This window comes from Ovis aries, chromosome 3 (genome assembly GCF_016772045.2).
Source record: "Ovis aries strain OAR_USU_Benz2616 breed Rambouillet chromosome 3, ARS-UI_Ramb_v3.0, whole genome shotgun sequence".
NCBI classification, from domain to species: Eukaryota; Metazoa; Chordata; class Mammalia; order Artiodactyla; family Bovidae; genus Ovis; species Ovis aries.
In genome coordinates this window covers 15984844-16009744 of record NC_056056.1, presented here as the reverse complement: position 1 = coordinate 16009744, position 24901 = coordinate 15984844, and positions in this window count along the sequence as shown.

Genomic DNA, 24901 nt, shown 5'->3' with positions numbered 1-24901 from the left:
ACAGAGCTGTTCTGTACCCTGGAAGCAGGGTAGAAGTACAATCCAAGGAGTCGTGTTTGCTAGGTGTTTTGAAGCCAGGGAACTTTCACTGAATAATAGCCTCAGAGCTAAATGAAAATTTAGACATCATCCAACTCCAAACTCCATCTCTTCACAAACCCACTAGGGCATGTATTCTGCTTGGTAAATGACTTCAGGCTTTGCATGGGTTCATTCTGTGTAAGAGGTCTCCATTAATAGATGTTAGGGTTGCATCACCTGAGAAAGTCCTTTGAGAACCGTGTGAGGACAGATAAAGAGTAAAATTGCCCAGACGAAATGGATCCGCGTTCTAGAATAAGCTATTTTAAATCTAATAAACAAGCAGAAATATACATAGGACATTATAGAAACAAACCAATCTAATTGCTGTGTTTTGGTATTAAGTTTCCATTCCTCCCATCTGGGGGGAGGGGGGTGAATCTATCCTTGAACCAAGGTCATCTATACAAATGCCTCTCTCTCCTAGTTTGCTCCAAAAACTTCTGTTGCCCTGGAGCCATGCCAGATCTCTGGGATCAGCTGAGACGTGACCAACTGGCCTGATCATGTCTTGCTTTGAGTATAGATACTCTAGCCACCAAACTCTCTCAATATCTCTCTCACTTGCTTAAAGCTGAGCACCTAAAACATAAAATCGTCCTGCTTAAATTACAAAGGGGTCTGCGTGTGCGTTTCTGTTACATTTGCAGAACTCCTGTGTTTCATTAATTTCCACATGTCTAGAATCTGGTGCTGGGATATGATTGGGTTTCACTGAATCATTCTCTTTCTGGGTCTAATTTCTGCAAGGAGACCCAGAAACAGGGAAAATCTGTGTTTCCTGGGCTCAGAATTGCAGGAAAGTAGCCTTCCTCCAAGGACAGCCCCCTCAGCTATTTGTGCATGTCCTCAACCACCATAGTCTTCAAAAACAATTGTTTTCAGGCTAAATGTAGCCTAGAAGGTACTACTTTCACATTTCTCTATTGCTCATTTCTCTATTTTTCTTTTTCCCCTTATTCTTTGCTACACAAGTCCCTTGACAGTGTCCCCGTGTTACAAATGCATGCTTACCCCCAGGCCTTGAGTGAATTCACTGTCTGTTTAATGCCTACTCCATATGGGACAGATTAACACAAAAAGCTTTAGCCTTGTACAACACTCAGATGCTTTCATGTAATGGCTGTGAGGATGGGGGTGGACACGAGCACGTAAGTGGGTGCATGTACCAAGAACAGAAATCCATTGAGTTCCCCCAGACCAGACGTCTACATTCTCAAGCACTCTCAGCAGCCAATAAATTTGACTTGCACTTTTTTTATTTCATGCATTCTGCTGTTAAAGCAAACCCTTCTTTCTAAACTAAGTATAATTGCAAGATACTATTCCGAGTGCCAAAAACGTCAACTGTAAGTTGCAAACATGGACACATTTAAACAGAACCATATGTTAGATTGAAAGGAAAAATCAGAAAGGAACCAACCATCCTACCTTTTGCTTCAGAGATAAATTGCAGGGAGGCTACCATGTCAGAAAAGAATTATGGAACCAGTGACCGTTAGGCAATACGGTACTCATATATTTTCATCAAAAATTGTTATCAGTGATCTGTGAACACCATCAGCCATATAAAAACCCAGTGCTTTGGAAACAGAAGCATGATTTCAGGGAAGTTTATTCAACATCTAATTAGCTTATTTCATTCGGCACCAAGGTCATTGAATGGAGAGTTAGGAAAGTTGGATTTTGTTCATGCTCTGTCAACTACCCCTGTATTATGATGACACTGTGACCTTGGGTGGTGGTCTCTTCTGTCACTCCGAATTATATTCACTGTCTTGATCAGGTCACATGTCATCAGTCACTGTCACCCCTCCCACTAACTTTCCTCCTTGCTTTGGAATATCCTATGAGCTAGGATGCTGATTAAACTCAGGTCCCACATATGACAAAACTGAGGCTCAAGGATTTTAAGTGACTTTTCCAAAGAGGTAGAAGTAAGAAATTGCAGAATAAAGATCATGAAATTTATTTTTAAGACTGATTTTTAATTGGGTTGTGGGATAATCTATGTTTTTATTTTAATAAGCTCATTCTGCTTTCACTGGCCCATGTGTACCAGGAGAAGTTTGAATTATACCTCTGTTCAACTTGTAGTATATTTTTAGAGAAAAACATAAACCGTTTTTTAGATCATCATAGATACACTTTAGGAAAAAGTAGTTACACACGCATATGTGTGTATGTTTGCTTTGAAAAATATAAGATTAGGTTACGAAAGCCAGGATTTAATGGATATTGTTGTTTCAAATATTTGGTATTTGAAGCTAATACTAAATACTTGAAAAAGTGTAAAACAATGAAGTGAGTAATGCCAAATAAACCTTCCAGCTCTAATAATTCAGGAATCACTGATTTTTCCTTCACTAGAAAGAAAACATATATATATTTTTTTTGCTTGTGTGCTCAGTCATGTCAGATGCTGTGACCCCACAGACTATGTAGCCTGCCAGGCTCCTCCGGCCATGGGATTTTCCGGGCAAGAATACTGGAGTGGTTTGCTATTTCCTTCTCCAGGAGATCTTCCCAAACCAGGAGTCAAACCCACATCTCCTGCATCTTCTGCACTGGCAGGCAGATTCTTTACCACTGAGCCATCCGGGAAGTCCATATATTTTTTTATGTAACCCAAATGTAGAGTAACTGAATGATGGGAAGACAGGAAACCACTCATATGTAATCATCAAAATAATAATGTGGTGGGGATTAACATTGAGGTTTAGAGAATCTCAATCAACTTATTTTGTAGAATACACTCATCTTGTCATAGTGACCCTTTCTCTCCATATGAGGATCCTCAGCTGTCACAGAATGGCCTTCAGAACGCGTCTCCCTTAGTCACTGCGCAACTCAGGCCCAAAGTCCAAGTTTGCTTATCCGGGATGATCTTGAGTTCATGCGGCATCTTTCTCACTGAGGATTAGCTGGTTCTGAGGCATGAAGTTATGATAAAGAGAAGTCAAGAGAAGGTTATTGACAAATATACTACCTTTTCAGGAAAAAGTGGCTTTCTAATCTCTTTTAAAATACCCACATAAATAATGTTGACTCCATTTAATGAAGCGTGCAAACTAATCTTAGTGCAGCTCATAAAAATTAGGTGCTTTAGAGCATTTAAATTCTCTATTAATAACAGAATGAAAATGTTCTCTTAAGGCAGGATGTGAATGAGCACAATAAGACTGACTATGCAGGAAAATAAAGGTCCAACCACTCAACATATGGTAGAAAATAGATCCCCATCCCCGAGATTCATTTTCTTCACTCAGATTTCTCTATATCACCATCATCATCATCATTATCATTATCTATTTCTATACATCATCTATCAATCATCTGTCATCTATCTATCCATCTTTCTATCCACACACACAGACAGGATCACTACATAATTTATAGGACTGCAGCACAGAATAAAAATATTGAATTCTTTTTCAAAAATTATGAGAATTTCAAGGTGGTGCTCTCAGAGCTTTGAACCAATGGTGGGACCCTGCTGAGGCATGGGCCTGGTGTAACAACACAGATTACAAACGTGTGAACCTGGCTCTGTATATAGAGGTGTGTTTTATGATCCTCGTTGTTCCTATAAAACTCTGAAAGCTCAAAATCTTAACTTCATGTGTTTTGGGTCATATTTTATCCCACATGTGTGAATAAATGACCCAGTCGAAGCATCTTGTGAAAGAAGCAGTCAGAGGAACTCCTCATATATAAAGTCTCTTTTTTTCTTTGAGTCTAGATTATAGCAGACAAAAATTTTTTATACCCAAAGGTCCATGTCCCATTTTTATTTTGCCACAGAACAATGCAAATTGCTTCCTACTGTTGTTCAGTGACTCAGTTGTATCCAACTCTTTGCCACCGTATGGACTGTAGCCCACCTGGCTCTTCTGTCCCTGGGATTTCCCAGGCAAGAATACTGGAGTGGGTCACCATTTCCTCCTCCAATTGCTTGCTATGTACGATAATAAATGCATTTCACTGAGCTATTTGCCAAAGTGCCTTTGTATTGGCCAGTCTGAGCTTCTGCATGGTCAGTTTGCCTCCAACCAGCGTAAGTAACTCAGGGCCTCTATGTTTCTCTGAAACACAAGTGGAGATACCCATGGGAAGCGGTTAGGAATGCAAACTCATGGACACACAACTAACCAGCCACAGTGTCTGCTGGGGTTCCTCGAGTCAATTTGGCCCTCTCTGGGCCTGGCCACAATGACTTCAGAGTTCCAGATCTTTCCTTGCTCATACCTACACCACATACTCTGGAGTTCTGGCCTCAGTTTCCAGCTCCTTTTCAGAATTTCTCCACCCTTCTCAATATGAAGTCAACCCAGCTCTGGTTCTAGGCCCTGGTTTCTGACTGAGCTGTGCCCACAGAAAAGCACTTCTCTGAGGGCAGTAAGATGTGTTTGGTTCTCTTGAACTAATTATCTTATGCTTCTAAAGACCTGAGGTAAAGAATTGGGAAGATCCCCTAGATCTTCTCCAGATTTCCTGGAGGAGGAAATGACAATTCACTCCAGTACTCTTACCTGGGAAATCCCATGGACAGAAGAGCCCGGTGGACTACAGTCCATGGGGTCGCAAAGAGTTGGACATAACTGAGCACGAGCTACTTAAAGAATTGTCTTCAAGATGTTTAGGAAAGGCTAGAGAGTGGGCAAAATGGTTGAAGAGCGTCAAAGCGTATAAGCATCCAGTTATAAAATGCGTGAGCCTGGGTGACGTCATGTACAGCATGCTGACTACAGATATTAACACTGTACTTCACACTTGAAAGTTGCTGAGAAAATACATCTTAAAAGTTTTCTTCATGAGAAAAAATATCTGTAAATATGATGGTGTTAAAGAGTAGACTTTTTGCAGTGACCATTTCTTAGTGTACAAATATAGCAAATCATTATGTTGACACTTGAAACTGATATCATGTTATGTGTCAATTATAAATCAACAAAAAAGAGAAAACAAATAAAAAGAGAGTTGGGAAAGAAAACTAAATGAACAGGCCAAGGTGATAATTGTGTTTACTTGATACCCTTGTCTTAGAGAAGGCTGACCCAGTGAGGTGAACACTTTCCAAAGGGCTGTCCATGTGGAGTAAGCCAGTCCAGCCCTAGATCATAGAGAAAGGATAATAAAGAGACCTTAGGGGTCACCTTGGACTCTAACCTTTTGGCTTCACATGTGAGGAACCGAGGCTGGGGGAGATTCTATCTTTACAACACACACGCAGGATTGAATTGCCCACAGGATATATTCATAAACATCTCAGCCTGGCCAATCGACGTGTCCATTAAGTCTCAGCCTAATCTTCAAAGCTTCTTCTAATTTCCCCTCAACCTGACTTTCTGACATTCCTGAGCCATATTGAACTAATCACAGTTCTTAATCATAAAAAGCACATTACTTTCCTTTCATATTTATTCGTACTTTTCTTTTTCTAATGTTATTTCTTTTCCTCTATGTCTTCCCAGCCCTGGTTAATTCATTTCCTATTTCCCATACACATCTCTTGCATTGCAATTTAGTCTATCAGTATTATTTAAGACTTTTGTTAATAAGTTTTATCTAAATCTACTTTCTATACACTGACTGTGATTTTTATAATGTGCTGTCTGTTAGGCTGGGTCTTAGGCATATAGAGAGGGACACAAACTACTGTCTTCAAGGAATTCAATGTGCAGAAAATTGATATAATTGAAAGGACCTAAACACGATGGCATGTGGGGTGCAAAGGCTGGTATGCACCGGGGTGGTACAGAGAAGAGGTGTCTAACCAAAGCTCAGGACTCCAGGCAGGCCTTCTCCTGGAGCAGGCCAGGCCTGAGTAGAGTTCTACAAGCCACTAGAAATTCTCTAGATCAGACAGTTTGAATTATATTATCAACAAACAGAAAGAAGAACCCTTAAAGTAATATATTTCAAAATTCATTAATATTCCAAGAATTTATTCTAATACTAGCACAATTCCGGGTGATTCAATGGTAAGGAACGCTCTATTGCACATGATTGCAGTTCCTTATTTCCAAAACAAGAAAGAGAGCTTTAAGCAAGCCTATGTTTCCCGGTTAACAACTGGCAAAGTAACTTGAAAGAAAAAAAATGTGTATTGCCAAATGTAAGCAAGATGTTCTAAGTGTTCTGTGAATAACCTTCATTGCATTCCATGCACAAGGATCAGCAAGTCACCTTCTCAGGGAAAATCAATACAGTATTAGAAAAATATTAATATTATTACCATTCTTATGGGCTTCGCTGCTGGCTCAGTAAAAAATTGACCTGTAATACAGGAGGCCCCAGGTTCCATCCCTGGGTCAGAAAGAGCCCCGGAGAAGGCAATGGCAACCCACTCCAGTATTCTTGCCTGGAGAATCTCATGGGCAGAGGAACCTGATGGGTTATAGTCCACGGGGTTGCAAAAGAGTCAGACACAATTGAGCAACTAACACACACACACACACACACACATACTATAGTGTGGTCCTATCAGGTGGCTCAAAGCAGGAGACTGCCTGTCCATGCTGGAGACTCAAAAAATGCAGGTTTGATCCCTGGGTTGGGAAGATCCCCCGGAGGAGGAAATGGCAACCCACTCCAGTATTCTTGCCTGGAGAATCCCATGGACAGAGGAACCTGGTGGGCTACAGTCCATGGGATTGCAAAAGAGTCAGACAAGACTGAGTGACTAACACTTTATAGACTACCTATACCAATTTCTTTTCTTTGACAAGCCTGTGAGGTCAAGGAAAGAGAAGTGATTTTTCACATATCACCAAGAACCATAAACCCAGAGTCAGAAACAGCCAATTGTCCTAGCATCCACCATATTACTTTATTCCTCTTCCTGGAACCACACTTTGAAGGTGAAATTCAAGAGCATTATTTAGTCCATTCAGTTTAGTCACTCAGTCATGTCCGACTCTGCAACCCCATGAATTGCAGCACACCAGGCCTCCTTGTCCATCACCAGCTCCTGGAGTTCATCCAAACTCTTGTCCATCAAGTGGGTGATATCATCCAGCCAACTCATCCTCTATTTTTCTCTTCTCCTCCTGCCCCCAATCCCTCCCAGCATCAGAGTCTTTTCCAATGAGTTAACTCTTCGCATGAATTGACCATAGTATTTCAGCTTCAGCATCATTCCTTCCAAAGAACACCCAGGACTGATCTCCTTTAGAATGGACTGGTTGGATCTCCTTGCAGTCCAAGGGACTCTCAAGAGTCTTCTCCAACACCACAGTTCAAAAGCATCAATTATTCGGTGCTCAGCTTTCTTCACAGTCCAGCTTCCACATCCATACATGACCACTGGAAAAACCATTACCTAATGATAATGGACTACTGAACTTCCCTGGTGGCTCAATGGTAAAGAATCCACCTGAAATGCAGAAGACACAGGAGACTTAGGTTCGATCCCTGGGTCAGGAAGATCCACTGGAAGAGGACATGGCAACCCTCTCTAGTATTCTTGTCTGGAGAATCCCATGGACAGAGGATCGTGGTGGGCTTCAGTCCATAGAGTTGCAAAGAGTTGGGAAGTGACTGAGCACAGCACAAAAAACACTCTTAAGGCCAATTAATGATAAATGTGCCAGTATCTTATGGAAAAACAGAAGCAGCATGTGTTGGCTTTAGTGATCAGGGCAAGAAATAATAGATAAAAGTCGAATATGATCTTTCCATTCATTTAAGGTGAGGAAAGGATATTGTGAAAATTGTGATAAAACATAAATATATGGACAGTGGGAGTGAACTCACTCTGCATAGTTTTGCCGAGCAACCAGAGTGAAAACATGACGAGTCTGCTCTACTGATTACATGCACATGGGAAGCATGAGCCAGCTGTTTGCTGTATGTGGGAGCAAGGGAGAGATTCAGCAAGGATCTGAAGCCTAATGGAAGCACTCGTGCTGTCTGGATGGCTAATTTGCTGGTATGTTTCAAACATGGCAGGCATGGATTTTCTGAAATGAAGTAGAAATACCATAATAATTCAGCTGGTAGCATTTTTATAAGGCTTTGGAAGGCACTCTCAGGAATTGCTATTTCTTTTCCTCTAAAATCCCTGAAAGGTTATCTTTTCATCAATAGGATACTCATACTTCATTGTTTTTCGAAGGTCTCTGATGCTTATAGAAGGATTGAAATAACCTAAGTCCAGAAAAATATGCCTTAAAAACCATGGTGACAGTTTTTGGCAGATAATTGACAATTTCCTACATTTGGTTTCCCTCTGATGGTAATTAGTTAACAGTGTCTGACTTGGTTCAACCTTTGAGGAGGTTGTCAAGATAATGTAGCTCTATTGTCTTTTAATTATTTTGATCATTAAAACATTGTGCTGATACATTCCCATTCTGTGGGAGTTGAAGCTTGTAAACACAGAGAGGGAAGCCAATTTGAAGCTGACAGAGGAAGAGCAGTAAAATTGTTAGTTAATTGAACAAACCCTGACGGAGCCCCCACCATGTGCCAGGCTCTGTGCTTGCAGCTGGGAGTTGGAAAGAGAAATTAACCACAGTTAATGCCCTCCAGAGGCTTAGAGACACAGATAACTAACTATAAACCATTTGACAAGTGATCCAATAGTGCTATAAACAAAGCATTTTGAGGATGCAGAGAAGGGAGTCATCCATTCTGCCTGGTATGGTTGGCAAAGCATGTCAGTTAATGTGTTATCCATGGAAAACAGCCAAAAACACAACCCAAATTGCCTTAAAGAATGAGAGAGTATCTATGGAGTAGGGATGCTAATACTTGTTCCAGGGAGGATTGGGTTGAGGAACTCAGTTGGCTTTACCAGACTCTTATTTTTCTCTGCTGAGTCCATTCAGCAGGTGGGAGGGGGCTACATTTTCAAATCACATGTCAGGGCATGATGTCTGCATCAGCTCCAGTACTACATTTCTTCCAGGCTCAAGGACACCAGGCATAATGTTAACTTGCATGTTTTCAGGAGGATCCAGCAGAAGTCTTTTGTATCTTACTGGTCAAAGCTCTTGTTTTCCCAGTAGTCATCTATGGATGTGTGAGTTGGACCGTAAAGAAGGCTGAGCACTGAAGAATTGATGCTTTTAAACTGTGGTGCTGGAGTAGACTCTTGAGAGTCCCTTGGACTGCAAGGAGATCCAACCAGTCCATTCTAAAGGAGATCAGTCCCGAGTGTTCATTAGAAGGACTGATGTTGAAGTTGAAGCTCTAATACTTTGGCCACCTGTTGCGAAGAGCCAACTCATTGGATAAGACCCTGATTCTGGGAAGGATTGAAGGCAAAAGGAGAAAGGGGTAGCAGAGGATGAGATGGTTGGAAAGCATCACTAACTCAATGGACATGAGTTTGTGTAAACTCCGTTAGATGGTGAAGGACAGGGAAGCCTGGCGTGCTGCAGTCCATGGGTCACAAAGCATCATGCATGACTTAGTGACTAAACAACAACAAATTAAGGTGAATGTTTTATTTTGAGTGGGCCAATCAGTGTTCACCCATCACAATGCTTGGAGGTGAAGCCAGATCCATCAAATCCTCATAGGTTAAGAGCCTTGAAAAAAGAACACCTCTCAAAAAAAAAAAAAAAAAAAAGGACTATTGTTTTAGCAGAAGAAATTTGAATGGACATTGGGTGGCAAGAATAAGTGATATGTGAGCTGGATGTAGAAACTTGAAGATAGGAAATGAAGCTAAGCATGTACAGCCGTCTGCCAGGCAGGCAGCACTCAGAAAGGAATGCAGACACAAAGGTGTGAAGACAAGGGTTTTCAGGAAGCAGCAAATGTTTGGCAAATGAGCGGTGAGTCATCAAAAATGACCTAAATGCCAACCACATGATTAATGGCTGTACCACTGTCTATATTACTTATTTCTAAGGGCTTGTTTTTGGGGGGTTTTTTCTCCTTTATTTTTTTATTTTTTTTAATTTTTTTTTTTAACTTTTATTTTACTTTACAATACTGTATTGGTTTTGCCATACATTGAGTCTGTATGCTGTCTCTTAAGAGAAAGGTATACACGACTTGGTGATTTAGATCTGAGAGAGACACCCTAGGAAACATATGTGCAGGAGACCTGGAGAGGAAGATGGGGAAAGGGAAAAATTGGTGGGAAGCCCTCTGTCTGTTTATATATAAGAATCCCAAAGCATCCTAAAAGGCATGCTACCTTCATCTTCTTTCTCTCTGTCCATTCATCATGAGACAAGAGAATTGACAAATTAGAAAGTGTGAAATCGGTATGCATTGAGAATTATTGTATCCAGAATAGAAAATTGTTTCTTGCCCATATAAACTCTATTCTACTTTCAGACTTCATGGCATGGAAATCATTGAAAAATCATGCTTGTTTTGCCCTCTCTTTGGTCAAGACCCAAAGAATAAATTACCTGGACTCAATGTATATGGCTGTGGCCAATTAGACTAGATCTTAAAATTATAAATTAAATCTCGGTAATTTATTCTTTGGGTCTTTTAAAAGTTTTTATTCTAGAAGCAGAGGGAACAGAGCCATATTACACCCCTCACCCAGACTTGCATACACTTAAACATACCCCTTCGAGTCTGAGATGGCTTTGACATTTAGAATTTGGCCTTCATGGTGATTCTAAATACAGTCAAAAGCACCCTACTGTCTTTCAGTAAATGAACTTTCAATTTACCAATAAGAAAACCACATTATTGGACTGTGCTAAACCTGACTCAACTTTGAATCTGTTGTATAATTAATATCGAATATGCATTGATTTTGCTCTTTTGACTAATGGAGTAATTTTAAAAGAAAAGCTTGTTTCAATAATTAAGCAGATTAAAACAGACAACATATATATTTCTTGTTTAATCAGTCTGATAATTGAGTTCCACTAGTTTAAATTCACATCTACTCCCTGTGTAATCAAAGTTAAATGCTATGTTTGTCCTAAAACTAAAACAATGTACGGAAAGGACATTTAACCCAGAGAATCACATTTCTAAATTCACCATGGGTAAAGACGTGTTATTCTTATGCAGGGTTCAACAGGAAACAGACTTTCTCTGAAAGTGTTGTATGTACTGAGGTTGTTTCTGAAGCCACACTAAGAAGAACAACCTCCCTGGGATTACATAAGTGTATCCTGGTGGTTCAGATGGTAAAGAATCTGCCTGCAATGTGGGAGACCTGTGTTCCATCCCTGGGTTGGGAAGATTCCCTGGAGAAGGGAATGGAAAACCACTCCAGTATTCTTGCCTGGAAAATTCCATGCACAGAGGAGCCTGGCAGGCTACAGTTCATGGGGTCACACAGAGTCAGACACAACTGAGCAAATAACACTTTCACTTTTCACTATAGTACTGTGGCCTCAACATGTAAGTAAAGTGACCACAGCAATATAAACAATGGCCCAAGCACAGGAGTGCGTTAACAACTGTACAACTCAGCTCACAGTAGTGATGTAGGTCAAAACAACAGCATGGCTAAGACAGAAACCTAATTTACACAATTTTCACTCTTAAAAGCCTCAAAAGGGGTGAATTCCCTGGCAGTCCAGTCGTTAAGACTTTGCCTTCCAATGCAGAGGGTACAGATCTGATACCTGGTTGGGGAGCTAAGATCAGACATGCTACAAAACCAAAACATAAAAAGAAGAAGTAATACTGTAATAAATTCAATAAAGAATTTATAAACTGTTCACATCAAAATAAATAAATAAATAATGTTTTAAATAATGTAAAAGAGATTTAAAGCTCATAGACTGAGGGAATGGGAGAGATCCCATGGGTTTCCAGAGGCAATATTCTTTCAACCATAGAGAAAGCTATGACCAAGAATATCCAACCTAATATTGGAGAAGAAGAAAGTTGGAAAACTGACATTATCTGACTTCAAGACTTACTATAAAGCGATAGTAATCAAGAGAGCCTGGTATTAGTGAAAGGATAGAAAAAATAGATCAATGAGATGAGCAGAGAGTCCAAAAATAGACTTACACAAATAGTCAACTGATCTTTGATGCACGGACAAAGGCAACACAAAGGAGCAAAGACAGTTTTTTCAACAAACAGTGCTGGAGCATCTAGGTGCTCAAACGCAAAAGAAAAAAAAAAAGAATATAGACACAGACCTCACACACTTCAAAAATATCATGTCAAAATAGATCTCAGATCCAGATATAAAACATAAAACTATAAAAATCACAGAAGATAGCACAGCAGAAAACCTAAATGGCATTAGGTAAGGTAATTATTTTTTTAGATGCAACACCAAAGGCACCATCCATGAAATAAATAATTGACAAGCCGGACTTCAATAAAATTCAAAGCTTCTGTTCTGCAAAAAACAATATCAAGAGAACTACAAGACAAGCCACCAATTGGGAGCAGATATTTGCAAAAGGCACATCCACTAAAAGACTGTTATCTAAAGTACACAAAGTGCTCTTAAAACTCAACCATCAGAAAAGGAACAAACAAATTTGAAAAATGGGCCAAAGACCTCAGCAGATAAATCACCAGAAAAGATGTACAGATTGTAAACAAGCATAGGAAAAGAAGGCAATATCATCTCTCACCAGGAAATGCAAATTAAAACAATAATTGCATACCACTACACCCCTTTGGTGCTAATGGTAAAGAACCCTCCTGCTAACACAGGAGATGCAGGAGCCACAGGTTCAATCCCTGGGCCAGCAAGATCCCCTGGAGTAGCAGACAGCAACTCACTCTAGTATTCTTGACTGGTAAATTCCATGGACTGAGGAGCCTGGCAGGCTATAGTCCATGGGTTCGTGAAGAGTTGGATACAACTGAGCACACATCTTAGAAGGACCTACCATATAACACAGGGAACTCTACTCAACACTCTGTAATGAACTATATGGGAAAAGAATCTTTAAAAAAGTGGATATATGTATACATATAACTGAGTCGCTTTTCTGTATACCTAAAACTAACAAAACATTGCAAATCAACTTTACTCCAATAAAAATTAATGTAAGAAACCCAAATAATTGCTATTGTTTTGAGCCACTGAATTTGGGGAGACAGCAGAAGCAGGGAATCAAAAGATGAGGACTGGATTTCAAATCAGCCAGCAATTCATCTTGGGGAATTATTTACTTGCTTTAACTTTCAGCTGAATTCTTCATTAAGCCACACACTCCTTTAAAAGGGATTCCCTGGTGGCTTAGTTGGTAAAGAACCTGCCTGCAATGAAGAGACTGAAGTGTATGAGACATAGGTTGAATCCCTGGGTCAGGAAGATCCCCTGGAGAAGGAAACGGCAACCCACTGGAGTATTCTTGCCTGTGAAATCCCATGGACAGAGGCGACTACAGTACAGAACATGGGGTCAAAAGTGTCGGACACAACTTAGAGACTAAAACCACCACCACAGACTCCTTTGGTTCTCAGATCACCAACTATCACTACTTTCAAATATCTTCCTTAAAAATACAAGCCTGCCTTGTGGAGAGGCTCCTGCCTAAAATATTTTGCTCTTCTCCATAGGTATATATGAAGTACAGGCATAAATAAATACGGGAACAGATTTTTTATCCAGGAAACTCAGAGCTTTACATAGTAATAAACATTTTGCTTCCTGCTTAAAATGCTTCCTGGAGAACTCACAGAGATGGTGTATGAGTGCATTCGACTTAATTGTTCTCAAACTCATCTGTTGTGTACGAGAGACAGATCGGCATCCGGAGCTGCCTTCCTGAGGGAGCCTCCACTTTCCTGAAGCTACATACGCGAGAAGTCTGCCTAGTACACTGCAATCTCCCAGCCATCTGGAGAGACCTGAAGCCTTTTCTCCAGACTGGTTCTCACCCCACAGCCACTGAGCTTGTCCTAAAGGACACAGCTCCACTGAAGAAACAGGAAGGCAATGGTAGCAACTTATTGGGAAGAAGTGTGGTTTTTCCAGTAGTCATGTATGGATGTGAGAGCTGGACGGTGAAGAAAGCTGAGCGCCGAAGAACTGATGCTTTTGAACTGTGGTGTTAGAGAAGACTCTTGAGAGCCCCTTGGAGTGAAAGAAGATCTAAACCAGTCCATCCTAAAGGAGATAAGTCTTGGGTGTTCATTGGAGGGACTGATGTTGAAGCTGAAAATCCAATACTTTGGCCACCTCGTGCGAAGAGTTGACTCGTTGGAAAAGACCCTGATGCTGGGAAGGATTTGGGGCAGGAGGAGAAGGGGATGACAGAGGATGACATGGCTGGATGGCATCACCGACTCGATGGATGTGAATCTAAGTGAACTCCGGGAGTTGGTGATGGACAGGGAGGCCTGGCGTGCTGCGATTCATGGGGTCGCAAAGAGCTGGACACGACTGAGCCACTGAACTGAACTGAACTGAATGTGACATTTGGGTGAGGGACTGGGTTCCCTGGTGGCTCAGCTGGTAAAGAATCCACCTGCAATGCAGGAGACCCAGTTTCAATCTCTAGTGGGGAAGATCCCCTGGTGAAGGAAATGGCAACCCACTCTAGGACTCTTGCCTGCAAAATCTCATGGACAGAGGAGCCTGACAGGCTATAGTCCATAGGGTTGTGAAGAGTCAGATATGACTTAGCAACTAAACCACCACCATTTCCTCTCTTAGTCTCCTGATATATTAGTGAAAGGAGGATACCAAGTCTACCTTTATGATCATATTCAAGGAGTGACATAAAATTAAAGGATTAGAAGTCCTTCAACTTTGCCCCCTGAATCACCAACTTTATGAGTTTACTATGCAATCAAGCCATTCTCAGATTTTCTCACAGAGACCGTCTGGCCATTGACCTTGAAAGATGTTGCTCTGAGGGGCTATTTGGGAATCTGCACAATTTGAGCTATAGCCCTAAATGCTTGGGTGCCTTCCCCTAGAAGAATGATGTAGTAACAGCAGTGTAAGATTTAGCCTTGGAAGAATGGTGGCATTGGAATTATCTTTAATGCTGGTGATTCAGAGATTTGATTCTGAAAAAAATGCTGCTGCTTTTTCTGCAAAGATAAAGCTGATAGTTGCTTTATTTCAGTATCACTGCATGATCAAGAGCTTTTCTCATATGGGAGAAGGAAGAAATAGCAGCATCAGGTAATACTTGCTCTTTTAGCCTAACCAGAGGGACCAACACCCTCTCTGACCATTTAGACACACCCTTTGCTGGACTGATGTTAAAAGAAAATGGGTTGATATGTACAAGGTCAGTTGAGTGACAGCCTTTGGGAAGGCTGTCAGGGGGAGCTCCTGTCAGGGGGCATCTCCTCCCTTTTTCACAGACCACTGAGTGGCCTCCGTGCCATACTCCCCTTTCTGATCATGCTGCACAGCACCCCATGCAAGATAAGCTTGCTGCAAAAGCACTAATATCATCACTCTCTTGTTCCAGGTGTGTCCCTTCTTTCCTTATTGCCTTCAGAACACAGAGCTCCTCTGCTGATGGCCTCCTGGACCATCCCCTGATGCAGTGATATTTCCCCAAAGCCCACCTTGCCCATGCTTCCCTCCTCCTATCAGTGACATATAGGTTTTCCATATATTTCTATGCACCCCATCTCCTTTACCTGACTTTTACTCTTTCGCCACCTGGACTGCCTTTTCTCTCTATCTACTTGTCCAGAACTTTTAAGACGACGTCAGTTGTCACTTTCTTCATGCTGCCTCCTCTGACAGAAATTAAACATATCATCGTTTGACTACACTTGAATTTTTTTTTAAATTAAAAACAAATAAACTTCATATAATCTTCACAAGGGCTTCCTTGGTTGCTCAGTGGTAAAGAACCAGCCTGCTAATGCAAGAGACGTGGATTCTATCCCTGGATCAGGAAGATCCCCTGGAATAGGAAATGGCAACCCACTCCAGTATTCTTGCCTGTAAAATCCCATGGACAGAGGACCTGAAAGGCTACAGTTCATGGGGTTGCAAAAAGCTGAATATGACTTATTGACTAAATAACAACAACAACAATGTTCACAAAGCCTTTTGAGGAAAAATAGCTGGATGTGGGATCACTAGGTCCTATGGTTCTGTTCTGTTGTTGTTTGATTGTGTTCAACTCTTTGGGACCCCCTGCCTGGACTATAGCCCACCAGGCTCCTCTGTCCATGGGATTTCCCAGGTAGGAATACTGGATTGGGTCGCCATTTCTTTCTCCAGAGGATTTATGGTATTATGGGTTAAACTGTGGCCCCTAAAAAGATGTTGATGTTTTAACTTCCAGTACGAGTGAGTGGATGGGACCAATTTGGAAATAAGGTTTTTGTAGATGATCAAATTAACATCAGGTCTTTAGGGTGAGCTCTAATCTAATAAGGCTGGGTTGCTATAAAAAGGGGGACTTTGGGCACCGGGAGGACACCAGGTGAAGAAGAAGGCAGATGTGGTAGTGATGCGTCTCTGAGCCAAGGAATACAGGATATTGTCAGCCGAACACCGCAAGTCAGCGAACTGGCCTGGAACCATTCCTCGCTCCTGGCCAACACCATGACTTCAGGCTTGTAGCCTCCAGAAGAGTGAGCTAATCCATTTCTGCTGTTTCAATGTAACCAGGGTAACTTTCTTCAAAGAAGATGTCCCAGATTCATAGAAACTGGGCGCAGAAGACAAAGTTGAGAACAATATAAATGCATGCAACTTTTAAGACCATACAAAACAAAACTTTGACAGTAAAACCCTCAAAGTGACTGCAAGTCCACGTGTCCAAGAGGATCTGGAGGGAACTTGCTTAAATCCATAGGGTGGAGTGACCTGCAAATAAATGTTTCCCACAGCACTTAAAAATAGCTCAATCTATTAAGTTGCCTTAAAAGTGACCCTGAAATCATTCTTACTCTTTCGCCATAAAAGAATGGTCTCAAGCTTACTTCTTTAAGCAATTTACAAACTCAGAGTTAGGGGAGTCTGGTTGATTAAGTTTGTTTTCCACAACAAAATCTCTACTAACATGTGTGAAGGTTGGAGATGGTAGCTGGGCTGCTCGTGGTCAAGCCAGGTGATGTGCAGTGTGCACCTTCCAGGGAGTGTTTATTTTACAGACGAATATGTACCTTTGCAGAGGAACTTCACCAATGTTTGGAAGTGTGTAATATCCACAGAGCAAACGTTGCCTGATTTACTGACACTCTTTTTGTAGAGTGTCCCACACTATTACTCACCTACAAAAAACCAACTTTAACTCTTGGGCTATAAGACCAATCATAGTCATTCTCCAAACAGAATATTGTTTAGTGATCAGAATATGGTTTTCCAAACAGAATATTGTTTAGAAGCTTTTATTTTGAGAACTCTAGGGAGGTAAATATTTGACTTTAAAGAGTTAAGGCTGGCCAAGGATTTTTCATATGTCTACTTGAGTCAGCTAATATTTATTTTGGCCACACACACACACACTATCACCCAGAAAAGTCGTTTTTTTGTATTTCTTATTTATTTACTCCCAACTTCTTTTTTTTCTTTATTTCATGGGAGGGCATTTTACTTTAAATATAGTACTGTGTACACATGTTACTGTCAACCTCGAACTCTTAATCTATCCCTCCCCTCACTGGTGAACATGAATTCATTCTCTTAATCTGTGAGTTTGTTTCTGTTTTGCAAATAAGTTCATTTGTGTCTTTTTTTAAAGATTCTATGCATAAGTGATATCATATGATATTTGTCTTTCTCTGTCTGACTTACCACTTAACATGATAATCTCCAGGTCCATCCGTGTTTTTGCAAATGATATTATTTCATTCTTTTTCATAGCTGAGTAATCATCCATTGTATGACCAATGGACATTTCGGTTGCTTCCATGTCTTAGCTATTGTAAACAGTGCTGCAATGAACATTGGTGTGCATGTATCCAATTCAAAATTAGTTATAGAAAATTATTTTATAATTGAGTTCTAACAGTTTTTTTTTTTTTACACTTTATATATAGTAACACAGAGAGAGACTTACAGAAAAAGAATTTTTAAATCCATGTTTCCAGGACAAAACCTAGCACTTTCTGCAACTGTGGCTCATGGTTCTCCCCTTCCTTCTCCTCTCTGCGCACTTGGAATCCGTCCACCTTTCAGAAGAGGACCTGCAGAGACTCCCGATTCTTCTGGGGTACCATGTTCCTCCCTGGGAAGCCCCGCCTCCCTCTAACCATCCAAGCAGCCTGAGGTCCCTGCTGCCTCGAGCCCCATCCCTTGTCATGTTAAATGTTGATTTTATGTAACTGTGTACACATTTGCATGGTGTTCTCTCCTGGTGTCTGGGATTCCTGCGGCAGGCTCCCTGCTGTTGCTGCTCTAAGCTCCTTCTCATGAGATTCCCCAAGAGTGACCTCAACCAAACAGCATCTCAATGCATAGTGTTAATTGCTCAATCTTGCCCGACTCTTTGTGACCCTATGTACTGTAACTCACCAGGTTCCTCTGCCCATGGGATTCTCCAGACAAAATACTGGAGGGCTACCATGCCCTCCTCCAGGGGATCTTCCCCACCCAGGGATTGAACCCAGGTCTCCTGAATTACAGGTGAATTCTTTACAGTCTGAGCCACCAGGGGAGCCCATTTCAGTGCATATGAACCAATTATAGAGTCACAACTATGTTGACCCATTCAAAGATGGCAGGGTTAGAAAGCATATTCCATATTAACAAGTGCGTTTAGGAAGTGGTCTGTGTCCGCATATTTCTCTTCAAAACTCTGTATAAAATTGCTTCAGCCTTTACTCTGTGAATCATTTTTTACACTGCATTTTTTCCATTTTCCATTAAAAGCAGAAGAACTCTTATGACAAGAGTGAGAAGAAGAGTGAAGGAGACATCTGAGCTGAACTGGCTCTAATCCTTGTATGTCGGCAGGAAGCTGGAGCTAATCACACACACAGAGCCCATCACACATGTAAGTGTGGCAACTTGGAAAGTAGGCTGGGCTCAGAAATGCTCTTCCGGACACTTGGCTCCTTGGGCAGGATCGTCACCCCTCAGCACAGTGTACCTCTTCCCTGCACCCCAACTGCATTTTGCAGCGACACATTGTAGGACAAAAGTGAGCTGTTTCTTGTAGCTCCTTGGGAATGACTCTTCTTGAACTCAGTTCAGACTTTTTCTCTGTGGCAAAGCTTGTTTGTCATCTTCCACACAATTCTTACCTGGTGGGTTTTCAACCAGATTCTATCAGTTATGCTATCTTACATCCCCATTATGATCTTGAGTGCTGAGTGCTCAATCATGCCCTACTCTTTGCAACCTCATGGATTGTAGCCCACCAGCCTCCTCTGTCCATGGGACCTCCCAGGCAAGAATACTGGAGACTGGGTAGTCATTCCCTTCTCCAGGGAATTTTCCTGACACAGGGATTGAACCCACATCTTCTATTCACTCACCCAATGACTCACTTGAAAAGGTTCCCAATGACCAGAAAACATGAAAAGAGATTTAAAGACCAACTAGAAATGTGATTCACAACCCATCCTTTTAATAAACTCCTGACAAACACACCGTGGTCCTCCTAGACTGTCCTCTGTGTTCTGATCACTCCCAGTCTGAAAAGGCATGGGCATTTTGCAGATAGTCAAGTGATTTCATAATCATTTCCATCACAGAGCTGTGGTTTACATTGACAGGAGAACTGTCGCCTTTGCAATGTCAAATTCCATCACAAGGAGAATTCTCAGCCCTCTCTCCTATCCTTCCTGCCTTGGTTACATTGTGTATCTGGAATCTCACACAGATATGAAACCTTGTTCCAAGTTTCTCTTTGAATGGGCTGTCAGAAACAGAGTGTCTTCGCACCCTAGCACAGAGATCATCACCATTTATGAAGGGCATACTCCATGTCGGCCCCTGAGCTGAGCCTCTCCTCTCAACTAAATCTTCTCAACAACAGACTTAAAGGTGAAGAAACTGCAGATCGGGGCACATAAGTGCCGTGCCTGACATCATCCATCTATTCAATGACACCTCTGGATCCGTACTTGCCTCTCCTAGAATCACAACTCTGGGTTCGCTCAGCTTGCCTCTACCCCTTATGAAGCTTATTATGCAAAACACACTTCATGTACTGTTCTTGTTATCATAGAATTGCTTTAAGAAAATAGAATCTGATTTCCTAAAGTGTAGTGCAAGTGTTTTGGTTTTTTTTTGTTGTTACAACAGCCACTTAATTTGACAGAATACCCATAAACATTTTAGTTGTCTTTTACAGCTTTAAACGGAAATAAAAACTGCACATAAAAATGCATTTTGCTAGTTTTCTGCAATGAAGAGGTATTATTTTTAAAATCAGAGAAGAGAAAGCATGGTTTTAAAATACCCATGTTTGGATTCAACAAATATGTAAAAGATATCAGTGATATTCTAGTAGAGCATTGATCACCTATGTATATTTAATCTAGTTTATTTTAAACTGCAACTTGAGGTAGTAGTGTTTTTCTTTTCCTTTCTTTCTTTTTTTTTCATGAAGAGGCTGAAATGACTTGTGCAAACAGCTGCTGTGTATGAAGCTAGGACTTACACAGCAGCCCTGCCCTCTCCACGCAGCTTTAACCCAACAACCTACCCCACTTTCAGAGCTGCTCATGCTTAGGAATAACCTGAGAGCCTTGTGACATTACAGATTCTAATTCAGTAGATCTGGGCCTGGGGCAGGGCCTGAGAATTCGAATGTCCACTGGGTTCCCAGGCAGTGCTGCTGGCCTCAAACCACACTTTAAGTATCATGGTACTATGCCATTTACCAAAGCAAACTTTTCAGAAATTTAAGCATCTCTTCATTCTTGATTTTCTGGTAGTCATTTCTAGCCCTCTAGCGTATTATCTATAATTTCACGGAGCCATTACAGTACTTATTTTATTGTTTAGGCAAGTGAAACCCATCCAGTGAAAGTGAGTTTTCTAAGTTCCCATCTCCAGAAGAAGGTAGTAACACAGAGAGTCAGATACAATTCTTGTATTCCAAAGATTTAAGCAGTTTGCTTCAAATTACCACTGGTGTGCCAGACAGTGCTTCTCTGAGAATTAATTGAAATAGTGCAAATCAAAGTCTCAGAACTCTTCTTACCACATAAGAAACAGTTAATAATAATCACTTTGCTACTGATGTTGTGATGAACTAGAAACAATGAACTAAAGTTGGTGAAACTGGCGCTGTCCAAGTTACAGAGGGTGACAGAGCATAAATAGCTCAATATTTCATTACAAATAACGCTACGCAAGTCAATGGTGCAACCCAGCTGCCCAGACACAAAAGCAACCTTGGGTTCCATTAAAAGGAGCAGGTCATTCTGGGCACTGGTCAGGAGCCAGATCCCAAAGTTGTTACTTGTTGACAAAGTTAACACATGAAGCTTGTTTTCTCTAGCCCCAAAGAGCTCATCTTAGCATATTCATCTTTCAAGCAATATAAGGAAGTCTTATTGCAGCTATTCCAGTTAGTTGAATTATGAAACAAGTAAACACCCATTGAAATAAATTCAGTCAATAAAGATGAGTCTAAACACATAGTAACACCCTGTGCTAATTTTGATATGTTTGGTCAACAATGTTGATAGCTTCCTATTTTAAGGAAGAAATTTGGTAGCTGAGATTATCCAGCAATGACTGTTTTTGAAGCAGTGTGTTGTTTTCTGCCACTGAGAACTGTCCAAGAGTACTTAAATTGAAGGAGATAATGGCATTAAGTTGGAAGTTAGAAATTAATGCACAAAAAGGTCCTTTAAGGTCTAAGATTCCTGCTATACACTTTTATTACAGCTACCTGCAAAAGGCAATTCTACAGGTCCTGAAGCTAACTGAATCTCTTATACAAAAGCATTGTCCACAGGTGTTTGAAAGGAATTAGGAGCTGTTTGGGAAGGTCTCTTAAAGCAGTGGTGCACAGGTCAGGGACCTTGAGGAAGGAACTACTAAAACATGTAGAAAGAGTTTTATAGTTATTCTGAAGAACTCAAGCTCTACATTTGATCATCTGCTTCCAGGTAACGTCTCAACTTCCGTGATCACTTTTGAATGAAAATAGAAGTCAGAACCACTTGGAACTGTGTTTTGGAGTAGGATAACTTCCATCAGGGGTTATCACAAACACCTATCAAGTGAGGCATGAGCCAAGGACGTTTTGTGCTTGTGCATTTTGCTGCGCTCTTTTAAATTCTTCTTGTGTAACATGGAAGAGAGGGAAACATCATCTAGCTTTCAATCTCCCAAAATATTTTGCGGAAAATTTACTCTGCATGCATGCTCAGTTGCTCAGTCATGTCCCACGCTTTGCAACCCAATGGACACTGGCCCTCGGGGCTCCTCTGTCTATGGGATTTCCCAGGCAAGAATACTGGGTTGGGTTGCCATTTCCTCCTCCAGAGGATCTTCCTGACACAGCCCGCGCCTCTAGTCTCTCCTGCATTGGCAGGTGGATTCTTTACCACTGAGCCATCTGGGAAGCCCCTAAATTTACTCTAACCATTAATAATTAACAGCCAAGCACTTTGTTGTAGAGACCTTTGGATTTATTTTTGTCAGTTTTGAATGAATATTTGTCATGTGCCTAAAAGGACATGTGTAAATGGTTGTTAAAGTTTTGTTCTTTTCAATTAAAAAAGGAACAAAGAACTGGAAATGAGTGTGATTACCACTGCATTTCATTCTCATTAGAACTGAACAGCCTTAATAAGAACGTGCACTAAAAATGTCCCATTCCTAATATTTGTGAAGTCGAGGTCTTGAATTGTACCCAAAGGCTTTTTAAGTAATACAAAACTGTTTAACATTCACAGCATGGTTTTCTTTTTTTGGCTAGGGCAAAATAAGTAACTGTGTTGAAGCCCACACAGTAGAATACCTTTTACATGCTCCATATGAAATCCTCTCCAATTTATGGCTCTACCCCACCAAACAGTAAATTTAATACTCTGTAAATTGGTGAAATACAGACCCTTGGATCTGACTCACTCTGATTGCTTTTGAAAATTGAGCATTCAAGAAGAAATTATGGGTAAAACATGACTTACACTTTGCATTATAGAATTGTGAAAAAAGGACAAGGGTTTTGTTTGTGGTTTGGAGTTCCATTTTTTAGCACTGGATGAAATATTTTGGGATTTGCTATACAGGTGTTTCAGGAATGTGCTTACTTTTTGACAATTCTGAAAGAGTGTACTTTTATCCATTTCACACATGTGACTTCCTTTGGTTAATCCACGATCCTCTGTCAATGATTGTCTTTATGACTTGCATCCTTAGAGCTTAGCTTAGTGTGTTGCTGACATACTTTCAAACATCCCTGAGCATATGGTAAGGTTTGAAATTCATAGTGATAAAGCCGTTATCGCAATGTCATTGACTTGAAGCCTGCAACTCAGAGGTCAGGGGTGTTAAGGCAGCAAATGTGGCCCTTAGTGAGTTTGCAAGGTCATCTCCCTCGCCCCTCTCCTCCAGCTGCACTCACCTGTTCGCTGATCTGCCCCTTCTCACTCTTCTGTCTTTTTCTTCCACTTTTTCATTCCCTGAGTCACGTATCTCCTCTCTCATGTCTCAGTTACAGAGTTGTCTGCAGGAATCCCAGAACCCAGCTTCTGTTAACACCACACCACTTCCTCTGCTGATGTCCTGCATCTCTCCCTACAGGCTCTGTGCATCCTATGACCTTATTGTACAGAACACATTGAAATCACCAAATATTAGGCACTCCCTTCTCATCTGTGAGCAGCTGGATGACAGGTGCAAGTCAAATGAGTACCCCCAGGGACTGCTAGCTACATAGTTAGGTGTTTTGTTTTAAAACACAGAGAGTTAGCAACATTCTGGCCATATTTGCTCCTGTGCAAAATTATCAGTTTGGCCAGTACTCTACTAGGATGTCATAAGAATGAAATAGGTGACATTTTTTGAGATCTCATTTAAACATGCTTTTGATAATGGTCTTGATATCTTCACCAGCTCTTTTATATGAATTGAAGACATTTCTTTATAATGTCTTATGGTTCATAATTCACAATTATTTAAAATCTGAGATAAGTATAACATGTTTCAAGTATTATTTAATTAGCCTTGACTATATATTTGGCATTTCTGTTTGAAAAAAATGGACATATATGTTATTATATGTTTAACCAGTCCATCTTAAAGGAACTCAGTCCTGAATATTCATTGGAAGGACTGATGCTGCAGCTGAAACTCCAATACTTCGGCCACCTGATGCGAAGAACTGGCTCATTGGAAAAGACTCTGATGCTGGGAAAGATTGAAAGTGGATGGAAAAGGGGACAACAAGGGATGAGATGGTTGGATGGCATCACCAGCTCGATGGACATGAGTTTGAGTAAACTCTGGGAGTTAGTGATGGACAGGGATGCCTGGCGTGCTGCAGTTCATGGGGCTGCAAAGGGTCGGACATGACTGAGTGACTGAACTGAACTGATATATGTACATATTATACATTGGAGTAGGAAATGGCAACCCATTCCAGCATTCTTGCCTGGGAAATCCCATGGACAGAGGAGCCTGGTGGGCCACAGTCTGTGGGGTCACAGAGTCAGACACAACTGAGCACACACAAACACACATAAAATGGATATGTATTATGTGTAACTGTATATAATATTAATATGTCCAATATACATTCATTCATCTACTGAATCTCCACTAGGTACCAAGAAGTACACGACACGCCCATGGGCCTCCAAGCTTCCTGTAGAAGAATCAGAGAACACCCCAAGCCCCTCCCCCACGCACTGGTCCTGCCGCAGCCCCAGTATCTACAATCACTCAAGCGGGATACAGCCCATCACCTCACAATCCTTCTTCCCCATGCCTGCTTGCTAGTCAACTGGATCAGTAATGCTTGGTGAAGACAAACTCTCCTTTCCCTTGACAAAGTGGCAGAGTACAATT